At 44.7% G+C, this 13,795-nt stretch overlaps 1 protein-coding gene across 6 annotated transcripts in view; it reads right to left on the bottom strand.

Moving 5' to 3' along the window:
- The window catches only part of nipa2 (NIPA magnesium transporter 2), a 51,949-nt gene extending 40,225 nt beyond the window's left edge, over positions 1–11,724 (bottom strand). For 3 of the 6 annotated variants that reach the window (XM_085999567.1, XM_085999573.1, XM_085999572.1), the window contains exon 1: positions 11,320–11,429. The gene's annotated coding sequence lies outside the window, so the exon portion shown is untranslated. The other 3 variants (XM_085999569.1, XM_085999568.1, XM_085999570.1) reach the window with 3 other exon arrangements.
- Positions 11,725–13,795: the final 2,071 nt, after the last annotated feature.

Raw genomic sequence — 13,795 nt, 5'->3', positions numbered from 1 at the left:
AGGCTGTCATTCTGCTATCTCAAAGCTTAACTTGGAACAAAGCCTAGATAATGCTAGCCTAAAAGCCACTTCCATACTTGCATGCAATGTGGTTGACTCTTAACTGCCCTGTGAAATGGCCTAGCAAGCCACTCAGTTGTAAGAATAAAATTGGACGGGCCACCCGGCATCGACCTAGATACCAGATTTGGACACAGGCACAGCCAGCCTAGTCAACCCTACAAAGTCCTCACCAACATCTGGGGACTTGTGCCAAAATTGGGAGAGCTGTCCCACAGACTAGGCAAGCAACAGCCTGACATGGTCATACTCACAGAATCATTCCTTTCAGCCAATGTCCCAGACTCCTCCAGCACCATCCCTGGGTATGTCCTGTCCCACCGGCAGGACAGACCCACCAGGGGTGGCGGCACAGTGGTATACAGTCGGGAAGGAGTGGCCCTGGGAGTCCTCAACATTGACTCCGGACCCCATGAAGTCTCATGGCATCAGGCCAAACATGGACAAGGAAAGCTCCTGCTGATTATCACCTACTGCCCTCCTTCAGCTGATGAATCAGTACTCCGCCATGTTGAACACCACTCGGAAGAAGCATTGAGAATAGCAAAGGCACAGAATGTACTCTCGAGGGGCTGCAAAGTCCACCACCAAGAGTGGCTCGGTAGCACCACTACTGACCAAGCTGCCGAGTCCTGAAGGACATGGCTGCCGGACTTGTCCTGCAACAGGTGGAGAGAACTATCACGAGGGGAAAAACCTACTTGACCTCGTCCTCGCCAATCTACCTGTCGAAGATGCATCTGTCAATGACAATATTGATTGGAGTGACCACCATACAGCCCTTGGAGACAAAGTCCCGTCTTTGCACTGAGGACACCCTCGATCGTGGCACTATCACTGCTAAATGGGGTACATTCAGAACAGATCTAGCAGCTCAAAAATGGGCACCTATGAGGTGCTGTGGGGCCATCAGCAGCAGAATTGTATTCCAGCACAATCTGTAACCTCATGGCCTGGCATATTCCTCACTCTACCATCAAGTCAGGGGAACAACCCTGGTTCAATGAGGAGTGTGGAAGAACATGCCAGGAGCAGCACCAGGCATACCTAAAAAAAGAGGTGCCAACCTGGGGAAGCTACAACACAGGATCAGATCCTGATCCCACAGCCAACGGATCAGATCAAAGCTTTGCAGTCCTGCCACATCTAGTCGTGAATGGCGGTAGACAATTAAACAACTAACGGGAGGAGGAGGCTCCATGAACATTCCCAACCTCAATGATGGCAGAGTCCAGCACGCGAGTGCAAGAGTAAAAGCTGAAGCGTTTGCAACCATCTTCAGCCAGAAGTGCCGAGTGGATGATCCATCTTGGCCTCCTCCTGAGGTCCCCACAATCACAGAAGCCAGTCTTCAGCCCATTCGATTCACTCCATGCGATATCAAGAAATGGCTGAATGCACTGGATACAGCACAGCCTATGAGCCCCGACAACATCCCGACTGTCATGCTGAAGACTTGTGCTCCAGAACTAGCAGCAATTATAGCCAAGCTGTTCCAGTATAGCTACAACACTGGCATCTGCCCAGCAAAGTAGAAAATTGCCTAGATATGTCCTGTCCACAAAAAGCAGGACAAATCCAATTTGGCCAATTACCACCCCAGCAGTCTACTCTCAATCATGAGTAAAGTGATGGAAGGTATCAACAGTGCTATCAAACAGCACTTACTCACCAATACTCAGTTTGGGTTTCACTAGGACCACTAGGCTGCAGACCTCATTACAGCCTTGGTCCAAACAGAAAAAAAGAGTTGAATTCCAGAGCTGAGGTGAGTGTGACTGTCAAATGCTGTCTTGGTGTCCTAGGCAGAGTGTGGCATCAAGGAGCCCTAGTAAAACTGAAGTCAATGGGAATCGGGGGGGAAACTCCACTGGCTGGAGTCATACCTAGCACAAAAGGAAGCTAGAATGAATACATAGAATTAACAGCACAGAAACAGGCCCTTCGGCCCAACTGATTTATGCTCCATACGAACCTGCTCCTAACCTTACTCCATCAAACCCCATCAGAATAACCCTCTATTCCTTTCTCCCTCATGTACTTATCTAGTTTCCCCTTAAATGGATCTATGCTATTCACCTCAACCACTTCCTGTGGTAGCAAGTTCCACATTCTCACCACTCTCTGGGTAAAGAAGTGCTACCCTAATCTTCATCTTCTCCCTATACCGCCCCCACCCCCACTGAAAGCACAGACTCCTGCTGGGAGTCCAAGGGTGCCCAATCTAGGTGGCCAACATCCAGAAATGGTTGTTGGAGGCCAATCATCTCAGCCCCAGGACATTGCTGCAAGAGTTCCTCAGGGCAGTGTCCTAGGCCCAACCATCTTCAGCTGCTTCATCAATGACCTCCCCTCCAACATAAGGTCAGAAGTGGGGATGTTCCCTGATGATTGCACAGTGTTCAGTTCCATTCGCAACTCCTCAGATAATGAAGCAGTCCGTGCCCGCATGCAGCAAGGCCTGGACAATAGTCAGGCTTGGGCTGATAAGTGGCAAGTAACATTCATGCCACACAACTGCCAAGCATTTTTTTTTGGGTGGGGGGGGGGAATGAATTTTGTGCTCATTGAGATGTTAGCAATGACCATCGGTTTCCTATTTGCACGAAATGAGGTCAGCTGATAGAGAAACTCACTCTCCAACAATGTGCTTTGGCATCAATTGCAGAAAGCCATTTCCTGCTGCAGTGAGAAATGTTCCACTCAACACTAAATATATGTTGGTGGCATTGCCAATTGTGCCATTATAGAATATTAGTTAGACCACACTTAGAGTACTGTGCACAGTTCTGGTCCCCATGTTACAGAAAGGATATAAAGGCATTCGGAAGGTGCAAAAAAGATCAAGTGTAAAGTCTGTGTGTTCTAGTTGTAATTAATAACACACAGGCTACAAGATTAAAGTTCAACAGGTCTTTACTGGTTGGAGGTCAGGACTATATCTGAAATACATCTTACTACACAGTGCTTATATACCGGTGGTCACCACCGGTATTACGTATACAGCAGCCAGAGAAAGTAGTACATCTCTTAAGGTGGAACAGGCTTAAGTTCTCTTAAGGTGGAACAGGTTACGTACACCACAAAAAGGATACCAGAAATGAGGTTATAACCATCAGGACAGACTGAATAGGCTGGGGCTCTTATCTCTAGAAAAAAGAAATCCAAGGGTTGACCTGATAGAGGACTTTCAAATTATGAAGGAGTTTGACGTAGAGAAAATGTTTCCACTTGTGGGAAGAGTCCAAAACTATGGGTCATAAATATAAGTTAGTCACTGATAACTCGACAAATTTCTTCACCCGGATAATGGTTAGAATGCGGAACTTGTGACCACATGGAGTTGATATAAATGACATTGCTGAAGTAGCCATGTAGCGGACTATTCTTGCACAACTAGCAGTAGGGATAAGAACAGAAATACGAGGTCTGTTGCCTCTACCTCAGAATTGATGTGCCATTTTCACTCAATTTTCTTTCCATTTAAGAAAGTAAGTTCACACAGCGTTTGATGTTTTTGGAAAGGTGATATGTTCATTCAACACCTTCAGGAGATTATACAAATTAAGCAGGAGTCCACAATAGTGCAAGCTGCATACAAGTTGTCGAAAGAAGCTGGCTCCTTTTCGGCTTTATGTTCTCAAAAAAGGTAAATCTAGCACCATCGTCTGGTTAATGACACATTTCAGATAGCTCCAGATATGGATTCTGTTAATAACCCCCCCCCCCCCAAAATAGTGTATTATTTTTCATGATTGAGAGATTTTGCAGTGCCGTCGGCAAATTGTTTCACTTCGAGCAGAGAAAAAAATCCCAATTAGAGCCAGCGAAAGCAATGAGTCCCTCTAACCTAGAAGTCCCTCTCATCCTACTGAAACATCGCCTAACGCTAATTGTAGATTCTACATCGTGGGAAAGGTAAAACTTCAACTAGCCTTTAAATTCATGATTCAGAGAACCTACCAACAAATGAGGAAAAAGAAAATCAACATTCTGCAACTGCTTTCCTGCATCCATTTAGAAGCATCTATTCAAGGCACTGCAATTTCCATTATGAAACAGTTAAAAAATAAACTTGAACAACTTCACAGCACTATACAGAGAATTGCATAGAATACACAGCACCGAGACAGGTCATTCAGCCCAACTAGTCTGGGCTGGTGTTTATACTCCACACAAGTCTCTTCCCATTCCATCGACCTCATCTCAGTTGAGAGAGACCTAGGAGTCGGAGTAGACTTGATTGTAACATGTCCAGCCAATGCACAGCAACAATCAACAAAGCTAACAGGATGTTGAACTACATAGCCAGAACAGTAGAATAGAAGTCAGACAAACACATGGTCGAACTGTATAGTGCTCTGGTCTGATCGAACTGTATAGTGCTCTGGTCAGATCGCATCCAAAGTGCTGTGCCTAGTCCTGATCACCAAAACACAAGGGAAACATTCAAGCTTTGGTGGCAGTGTAGAAAACAGGCACGAGGCTGATCCCCAGTGTCAAAGATTGGAGCTAAAGTTTGAAAAAACTCAAAGCTTTTCAGTCTTGAAAGATGGGCAAAGAAGCGATCTTAGACGCATACAATATAGTTAACAGTATGGAAAAAGTAAATGTGGGAAATTACTTCAAAAGTAAATTGCATGTACAGGACTAAGGAACATGGGTCCAAGCTAATGAATGGCAACTTCAGGACTAATATCAGGAAGTTCTTCATACTAAAGGTGATCAATGGACTTCTTGATTGAGTAGTTGGTGTGAAAATCATGCAATCATTTTAGAAACCATTGCATGCTGCAATGGGAGGATTTTGAGCATAGCTAAAATCACTCCGGCTCTAATAAAGAATTAAAATGCCAAGCAGTGTTTCAAACACAGGATGCCTTTCAATGAATCATCAAACTCAAGAGCTACCAGCTAACAAGTTTTCTGTTAGTATCTTTCTTCTGAAGAATGTGCTTTTAACCACTGCAGGATTTAACATTATTTTGTGTGTATTGCTGCTAACGGGGTGCGTGCCAATCAATAGCAATCCTGTGATGTAGAACTTCGAATACTGCCAGGTGTGTTTTGGAAGCAATTTTTTTTTGTAACGCAGCAGCTAGCTTTCATTCAACAGCCCTCATCAATAATATGAGATAACAAAGACTGGGGTGCATTTCAAGTCAGGATCACATGAGATGCAAGTGTACTGATTCTCTCATCTCTTTCTCCCCGCCACCCCCCCCCCCCACCCACCCAAGATAACAGGACTGAAAGAAGCCATGACACGACGAGTGCGCAGTGGGGGGAAAAGGCTTTTTGGAGGTTGGGATGAGGCCAATTTATCGCTCCTAAAGTACAGAAGTTTTTCCCTGATCCTCAGTGAACATTAGTTTGTTTCACTACATTGCTCTCTTGTGACCAACTCTTAATGAACACCACATTCAATCTCAATGCAAGGAACTCCAGGAATTGCACTTAATTATAGAGATAGAGTATGGGGAAACTCTATTGTCCTAACTGTGCCATTTCTGACATGGGATTGCTCGATGACAACTCTGGAAAGTGTTCCCATTCCCCAACACTAACTTCTTTAGTGAGCATAAAACTTACAGAAAGATATAAAATGATATATACACCTGTCATTTGTTGGTACTATCATAATGTTTGCCCGGAGACAGATGTCTTCGCAGGTAACAAGGCTTTGCTGACCAAATCGCCTGGTTTGAGATGGGCTAACATTATGCTTTATTTTACCGTGTGCGCGACAGGAAAATAACACACCCAGCATACAAGACAGTAAGACACCCTAGAACTCAGATAGCAATGGTAAACCTTTGACCTTTAATTTTTTTTTAATCAACGCAAAGATATGTTTCTGGCTTGTAACAGACCTATGTATCCATTAAGCTGCAAATTAAATAATCTAGATTAACACAGCTATAAAACATCAGTATTAACTTCTAGATATCACAGAATACCTGATTAGGAATACCTTGCAATTGCATCTTTAGGAAGGCCAGCATAATACAGCAATGCCGTGTTAAACCCATAGGTTGCCATCATTTCTAGCGCACTCCACAGCAAGATTTGAAAAGAAACTTTCCTGTATTTAATCATCATTTTGTACAAGATTGAAAAAAACAAAAACCAGCCCATTTCAAGGGTGAAACACACTGAAGGGTTGAAATGAGATTGACTTCCAAACCTGATGCACAAGTTGCATCTTCACTGATCATAACTGCGCTTTAAATATGAGGGCCAGTTTATATAGTAGACAACTTGGCACCTTTTTAAACTTGTTTTACACCAGTAATATATTTGTTGATATATTTTCCTTAATGTCATACACTATTAATGCATCTGTACACCTTCCTCAAATTGCATTATTCCTTTGAAACACATTGTAAAGTATCTATTATTCGTTAATATTTACAGTGGTGCGCCCCATTAACCTGCTGACGAGCAGTGCTCACATGATGCCATTAGTCTCTGGGTTAAAATGCCACCAACTGTGCCATTTTGACACTAAGCTCAATCTTTGCAGTTGTATTGGTGTAGTGATATCAAAAGGAACCAATTATAAATGCCAACATACTGAAAATATCTGGAATGTCTTTGGGGCACAAATCCTTGTGATGGTCTTGATTTCCTAAACATGCAGATACTCAGCCTTCAAGCAATCGCCCTGATGGCCTTCATTTACCAACTACAGTCCTAAGAAATTAGCTATAATATACTAAACATATGATATATATCTTCAAAATAAAAAAAAAATACTGCAGAATGAATTAAAGGCATTAATCAACTCTCAGGGTTCAGAGAATGGTCATAAATCACTCAAGCTTTGACTTGCTGTTTCTGAACGGTTTATAGAATTAGGGCCTTGTACTGTACTTTGCAGCATTGTATTTTATTCTACGTAGTAAAGCCCTTGGCATAATTTTTTTTGTCCATTCATATAATCCTGCTCCAGACTGAATTTTATTCAATCACTTTAAAGTGTTACTGTACACTACAGTCTACTCCTGGATAATTCAGGGTTATTTGGCGCTAAAAATTTGAATGATCCAGCAATTTGAATTCAGCAATGTAAATAATACAGATAACCGTGGGAATTTCAGTGTTAAAGAAACTGCATTTTCAGATCATTTGAGTTAAGCAACTTTGAACGAAGAGGAATAAAGAACAAACTTGCCAGTATTTGGCACCTTTCACAAGCTGAGGACCTCAAAGCGCTGTACAGCCAATGAAGCACTGTAGGAACATGGTGTAAAAATAGCCACGGATAACAGAGACCAAGGAGTCTTAGAAGACTTGACTCTAAACATGTCTTGACCAATGCCAAGCAGTAATCAACAAACTTGTGATTGGCATGTATAGTGCTCTAGTCAGACTGCATAGTGCATCTAGTTCTGGTTGCCGAAACACAAGGTAGACACTCAAATGTTGAAGCCGGTGCAGAAACGACCTATGAGGCAGGTCCCTCGGTTCTAAGGTCTGAATTATGACAGGAAAGATTGGAGCTATCTTGGAGCGGCTTATCACCTTCTCAAAGGCAATTAGGGCTGGGCAATAAATGTTGGCCTTGCCAGCAACGCCCACATCCAGTGAATGAATAACAAAAAAGCTATCTTACCGGAGGTACATGATAAGGGAATGGAAAAAGTACATTAAATTAAATTGTGAAAGTAGGACAAGGAGACATATGTTCCAACTAGTAAAAGATAAATTTAGGACGAATATCAGGAAATTCTTCACGCACAGCGATGAATGTATGGAATGGACTACCAAAGAGTGTCAAGGCGAAACCCTGGAATTTTTAAAGAAACAATCAAATGCTGCAATGCACAGACTTTAGGATTTTTTTTGGATGAATGGATGAATTAAAATGGGGCAAATGGCCTTGCTCGTCCACCTGGTACCATGAATCAAGAATTGCTGTAATGCTGCATTTTTCTCACCACCTGGAGTGACGCTCTTGTTTCTCATAACAATGCACTCGCTGAAGGACAACACAGTCAAAACCGGTTTGTTTTCTCGTCTATGGCGGCATTAGGAAACTTTCCATAGAATTTTGGGTCATGCACAAAAGCATGCACATGTAAAAATGAGACAAATTTCAGTACAAGTTTTAGAATGCTATACACAATGTTACAGCACAGCTACAGAACAAAGGCTGGCTGTGATGTTATTTTCATTCCCAGCTTGTACTGCATCAAATAATGACACTGCCCCACTATGGTGACAAAAATACATTACAAGGACGATTTCTCTACAGCACAGCAATAAATGTTACAGGATTATCATCTCACTACAGACTATTAAAACTTACTTGTTAAATAGGACGAAGTGAAGTCAAAGCACCATTCTCCGTCACAATGGGCACACAAAGTTGTGCTGCAGCACAAATCACCTTCCCTTCTCCTTTCCCCTCTGCCAAAACTTGCAGACGGACTACTAAATTTGACATTGAATTTACCCTCAGATTGCCTGGCAATAGTTTTGTGCTACCTCATCAAATCTCAATCATGCGGAACAAGTTGCGCAAGTGACCGTTTTAAAGATGCATTACAGTCTTAGCTAAGCGCCAGTATTTCAGTGACTTGCATTTAAGGTATGAGAGTTCCTAGCCTTCACCTGAATACCTGAACTTGGTGACCTCAACTTGTCTCATTGGTTCACACCAGTGCACTGCACTTTTTTTCCTTCGTGGTGGGAGGAGAGATAATGGAGGAATGTGGGCAGGGCTGTTCTCTCACACTAATCAAAAGGCTTTTCTTGTCAGCTAACCAAAGAGCAGCCTTGATGGCAGGCAGAACCCCTGCCCCACATCATCACACCACCACCCTAGCAGTACAACACTGATGGCTGCTGGTCTGAATATGGAATAAATAATTGGGGAGAAATAAATAAAATCGCAGACAAATAAGTAACCAGAGTGTTACTTGTCTATACAGCTCCTCTATTTAAAAATACAAATGCAAATTTGAAACACAAATTTTATGAACTGGGCTCACACAAATGCAACTTCCTCTCCCTTTCTTCACCTTTTAAATTATTAATCCCAGACAGTTGCACTGGGGAAAGATCAAGCATGAAATTTGCATACATAATCCAAAAATTAGACAAATCAGACACCCATTTAAACACCAGAAGCTGTCCTCCCCACTCCATACATACATCAAATGGGATACAATTTCAGAATTGAATTTCCTAAAACAGACCTAAATAATCTGAATGCAATCCACCCAATGCTTCAGTTGTACAAGGTATTGGTGAGACCACACCTGGAATACTGCATAGTTTTGGTGTCCATACTTAAGAAAAGACATACTTGCTCTCGAGTCAGTACAAAGAAGGTTCACTCGGTTAATCCCGGGGATGAGGGGATGGACATATGAGGAGAGGTTGAGTAGATTGGGACTCTACTCATTGGAGTTCAGAAGAATGAGAGGCGATCTTATTGAATCATACAAGATTGTGAAGGGGTTGGATCGGGTGGATGCGGGGAGGAAGTTCCCGATGATGGGTGAAACTAGAACTAGGGGACCTAGTCTTAGAATAAGGGGCTGCTCTTTCAAAACTGAGATGAGGAGGAACTACTTCACCCAGAGGGTGGTAGGTCCATGGAATATGCTGCCCCAAAAAGCTGTAGAAGCGACATCATTACATAAATTTAAAACAGAAATACAGTTTCCTAGATGTAAAGGGAATTAAGGGTTACGGGGAGCGGGCAGGAATTTGGACATGAGTCTAGGTTCGGATCGGACATGGCCCTGTGGGTAGCGGAGCGGGCCCAGGGGCCGTGTAGCCTGATCCTGCTCCTATTTCGTGTGTCTAATTCTGTTAGATTCAGGAGATGGTTCTGTGATAGTAGATTGGCGGTTAGGATCAGATCAGCCATGATCTTATTGAATGGCGGAGCAGGCTAGAGGGGCCGATTGGCCTACTCCTGCTCCTATTTCTTATGTTCTTCAGTTGGTAATAAAATGTACCTCCATGCATAAATCAGCAAAAACACATCTCCAGTCAACATGAATGTAGCTCCATGCAGTTGATGAAATTGGTTTCCTTAAAACTGAAAATGATTGCTTCCATGCAGAGGATGAATATAAATGTATCTCTACATAGTTGATGACATTTATTTCAGTTCAACTGCTAATTTTCTCCAAACAATGCAAAAAAAATTGCTTTATAAAGTCAGATTCAAGGAAGCTTTTTCTGTTTTCCCACCTTAAACATAATTACAAATTAAGGACAACAAAAAGAAAGACTTGCATTTATATAGCGCCTTTCACGACTACCAGACATCCCAAAGCACTTTACAGTCAATGCAGTACTTTTTGAAGTATAGTCACTCTTGTAATGTAGGAAACATGGCAGCCAATTTGTGCACGGAAAGCTCCCACAAACAGAAATGTAATAAAGACCACAACATCTGTTTTTAGTGATGTTGATTGAGGGATAAATATTGACCAGGACACCGAGGATAACTTCCCTGGCTCGTCTTCAAAATAGTGCCGTGGGATCTTTTACATCCAGCCGAGAGAAAGAGCAGACAGAGCCTCGGATTAACGTCTCGTCCGAAAGACGGCACCTCCGACAGTGCAGCACTCCCTCAGCACGGCACTGCGAGTGTCAGCCTAGATTCTTGTCTCTGGAGTGGGGACTTGAACCCACAACCTTCTCAGAGGCGAGAGAGAGTGCTGCCCACTGAGCCTGGGGCTGAAGAGATTTCTTAATTTAAAAAAAGGACGGGGGGGGGGGGAAATACAGACAGGAACTAAAAAAAAAGGGAGTGGTGGCAAGTTTGTGGCGGCAGGTGTGTGTGTGTAAGAAACAACCGTGCCAGCATTGTAGAAGCAAGCAAGAAGGAGGAACCTTAAGAAAACCGGTTCTGGTGAACAAATTCAAGGTTATGAGCAATGCAGCGAAGGTGGGGGGGATGGTGTGGGCTGGCCGGACCGACCCTCTGCTGCTGGCTGGCCGCTGACACTCGATGTTGTGGCCCTCACGACAGGAGCGCCGATCTCCCCAGGGACAGGGGACACTTTCTCTCCCCCGCCCCTCCACCCTCAATCACCGAGTGAATCCACTCCGGTCGCCTCAGGTGAAGGAAGAGGAGGGAGGAAACACACCGCGGCCTGTGAGGCGTTTCATCCGGCGCTTTCCTGCTCGCAACGCCGCCCTACCAGGGTAGTGAGAGAATGGCCGGCTCTCACAGTCTTCTTATTGTACCTTTTCGCCCGCTTGCTGCTTGGTGTTTTTTTAACTCACCGCCTGTCCCCGCCGCTGCCGCGCTCCTCCTCATCCTCTCTGTCTCACTCTGCCCGCCTCTGGTTCCCTCACACACACACACACACACCCCGCCCCCGGGACCACACAACACAGCGCTCAGGCTCACCGTGTCAAAGAGCAGCCGCGCCCGGCCCGGCCTGGCTCTTCCCCCGCCTCCTGCAACCGCGCCACCTACCGCCCGGGAGGCCGCTTCACCCGCACACAGCGCTACTTGCTCTCAAAAACAGGATACTTACCAAAGACTTGCATTTATACAGCACCGGTCGCCTCAAAGTGCTTTACAGCCAATGAAATACTTTTTTTAAGTGTTGCAATGTAGGAAACGCGGCAGCCAGTTTGCGCACAGCAAACTCCCCCCCAACAAACAGCAATGTGATAATCACAGAAACCCCACAGTGCAGATAGAGGCCGAAATGGCACCGACACATATCCCACCCGATCCCTGTAACCCCACGTATTTAATCCCCCTAACATTAAGGGTCAATTTATCATAACCAATCAACCTAACCCGCACATCTTTGGACTGTGGGAGGAAACCGGAGCACCCGGAGGAAACCCACGCAAACACGGGGAGAATGTGCAAACTCCACACAGACAGTCACCCGAGGCCGGATTCGAACCTGGGTCCCTGGCGCTGTTAGGCAACAGTGCTAACCACTATGCCACCGTGCTACCCGACCAGATGACCATAATGACCAGATAATCTGTTTTTGGTGATGTTGATTGAGGGATAAATATTGGCCAGGACACCGGGGATAGCTCCCCCCCCGCCTGCCCCCCCTTCTTCGAAATAGTACCATAGGCTCTTTTGCATTCAGTTTAACGTCACATCCGAAAGATGGCACCTCCGACAGTGCAACACTCCCTCAGCACTGCGCTGGAGTGTCAGCCTAGATTTTTGTGCTCAAGTCTCTTCTGACTCAGAGGCGAGAGTGCTACCCACTGAGCCACAGCTGACACTCAGGAATCATAGAATAGTAAAAAAATATCTTTCATTTATATCAAAAAAACACCTCACTAGCTGTAAAGTGCTTTGGGATGTCCAGTGGTCACGAAAGGCGCTATATGAATGCAAGTCTTTCTTTTATATAGTGCCTTTCATGACCACCGGCTGTCCCAAAGCGCTTTACAGCCAATGAAGTACTTTTGGAGTGTAGTCACTGTTGTAATGTAGGAAGTATAGCACAGAAGGAGGCCATTCAGCCCATCCAGTCCACGTTGGCTCTTTCAGAGAGCAATCCCGTTCATCCCACTCCCCTGCTCTTTCACCACATCCCTGCAATTTTTTTCTCCTTGCAAGTATTTATCCAATTCCCATTTAAAGGCTACTATTGAATCTGGATCCACCACCCTATCAGGTAGTGCATTCCAAACCCTAACCACTCTCCATGTAGTAGAAAATCCAGTATTTTTTGATCTAAACAAAGACTTGCATTTATTTATTTTTATTTTTATTTGTTTATGGGATCTGGGCGTCTATTACCCATCCCTAGTTGCCCTTGAGAAGGTGGTGGTGAGCCGCCTTCTTGAACTGCAGTCCGTGTGGTGATGGTACTCCCACAGTGCTGTTAGGTAGGGAGTTCTAGGATTTTGACCCAGCGACAATGAAGGATCGGCGATATACTTCTAAGTCAGGATGGTGTGTGACTTGGAGGAGAACTTGGAGCTGGTGGTGTTCCCATGCGCCTGCTACCCTTGTCCTGCTAGGTGGAAGAGGTCGCGGGTTTGGGAGGTGCTGTCGAAGAAGCCTTGGTGAGTTGCTGCAGTGCATCTTTGTCCTGGATGGTGTCAAGCTTCTTGAGTGTTGTTGGAGCTGTACCCATCCAGGCAAGTGGAGAGTATTCCATCACACTCCTTACTTGCACCTTGTAGATGGTTGAAAGGCTTTGGGTAGTCAGGAGATGAGACACTTGCCACAGAATACCTAGCCTCTGACCTGCTCTTGTTGCCACAGTATTTATATGACTGGTCCAGTTAAGTTTCTGGTCAATGGTAACCCCCAGGATGTTGATAGTGGGGGATTCGGCGATGGTAATGCCATTGAATGTCAAGGGGAGGTGGTTAGACTCTCGCTTGTTGGAGATAGTCATTGCCTGGCACTTCTGTGGCGCGAATGTTACCTGCCACTTATCAGCCCAAGCCTGAACGTCGTCCACGTCTTGTTGCATGTGGGCATGGACTGCTTCATTATCTGCGGAGTTGTAAATGGTGCTGAACACTGTGCAGTCATCAGCGAACATCCCCATTTCTGACCTTATGTTGGAGGGAAGGTCATTGATGAAGCCGCTGAAGATGGTTGGGCCTAGGACACTGCCCTGAGGAACTCCTGCAGCGATGTCCTGTGGCTGTGATGATTGACCTTCAACCACCACAACCATCTTCCTTTGTGCTAGCTATGACTCCAGCCAGTGGAGTGTTTTCCCCCTGATTCCCATTGACTTCAGTTTTACTAGGG

The sequence above is a fragment of the Somniosus microcephalus genome, chromosome 10 (assembly GCF_052327205.1).
Source record: "Somniosus microcephalus isolate GS21.2 chromosome 10, FLI_Smic_1.0, whole genome shotgun sequence".
NCBI lineage: Eukaryota > Metazoa > Chordata > Chondrichthyes > Squaliformes > Somniosidae > Somniosus > Somniosus microcephalus.
The sequence above is the reverse complement of the archived record's forward strand: the minus strand, read 5'-3'. Positions and strand labels throughout refer to the sequence as shown.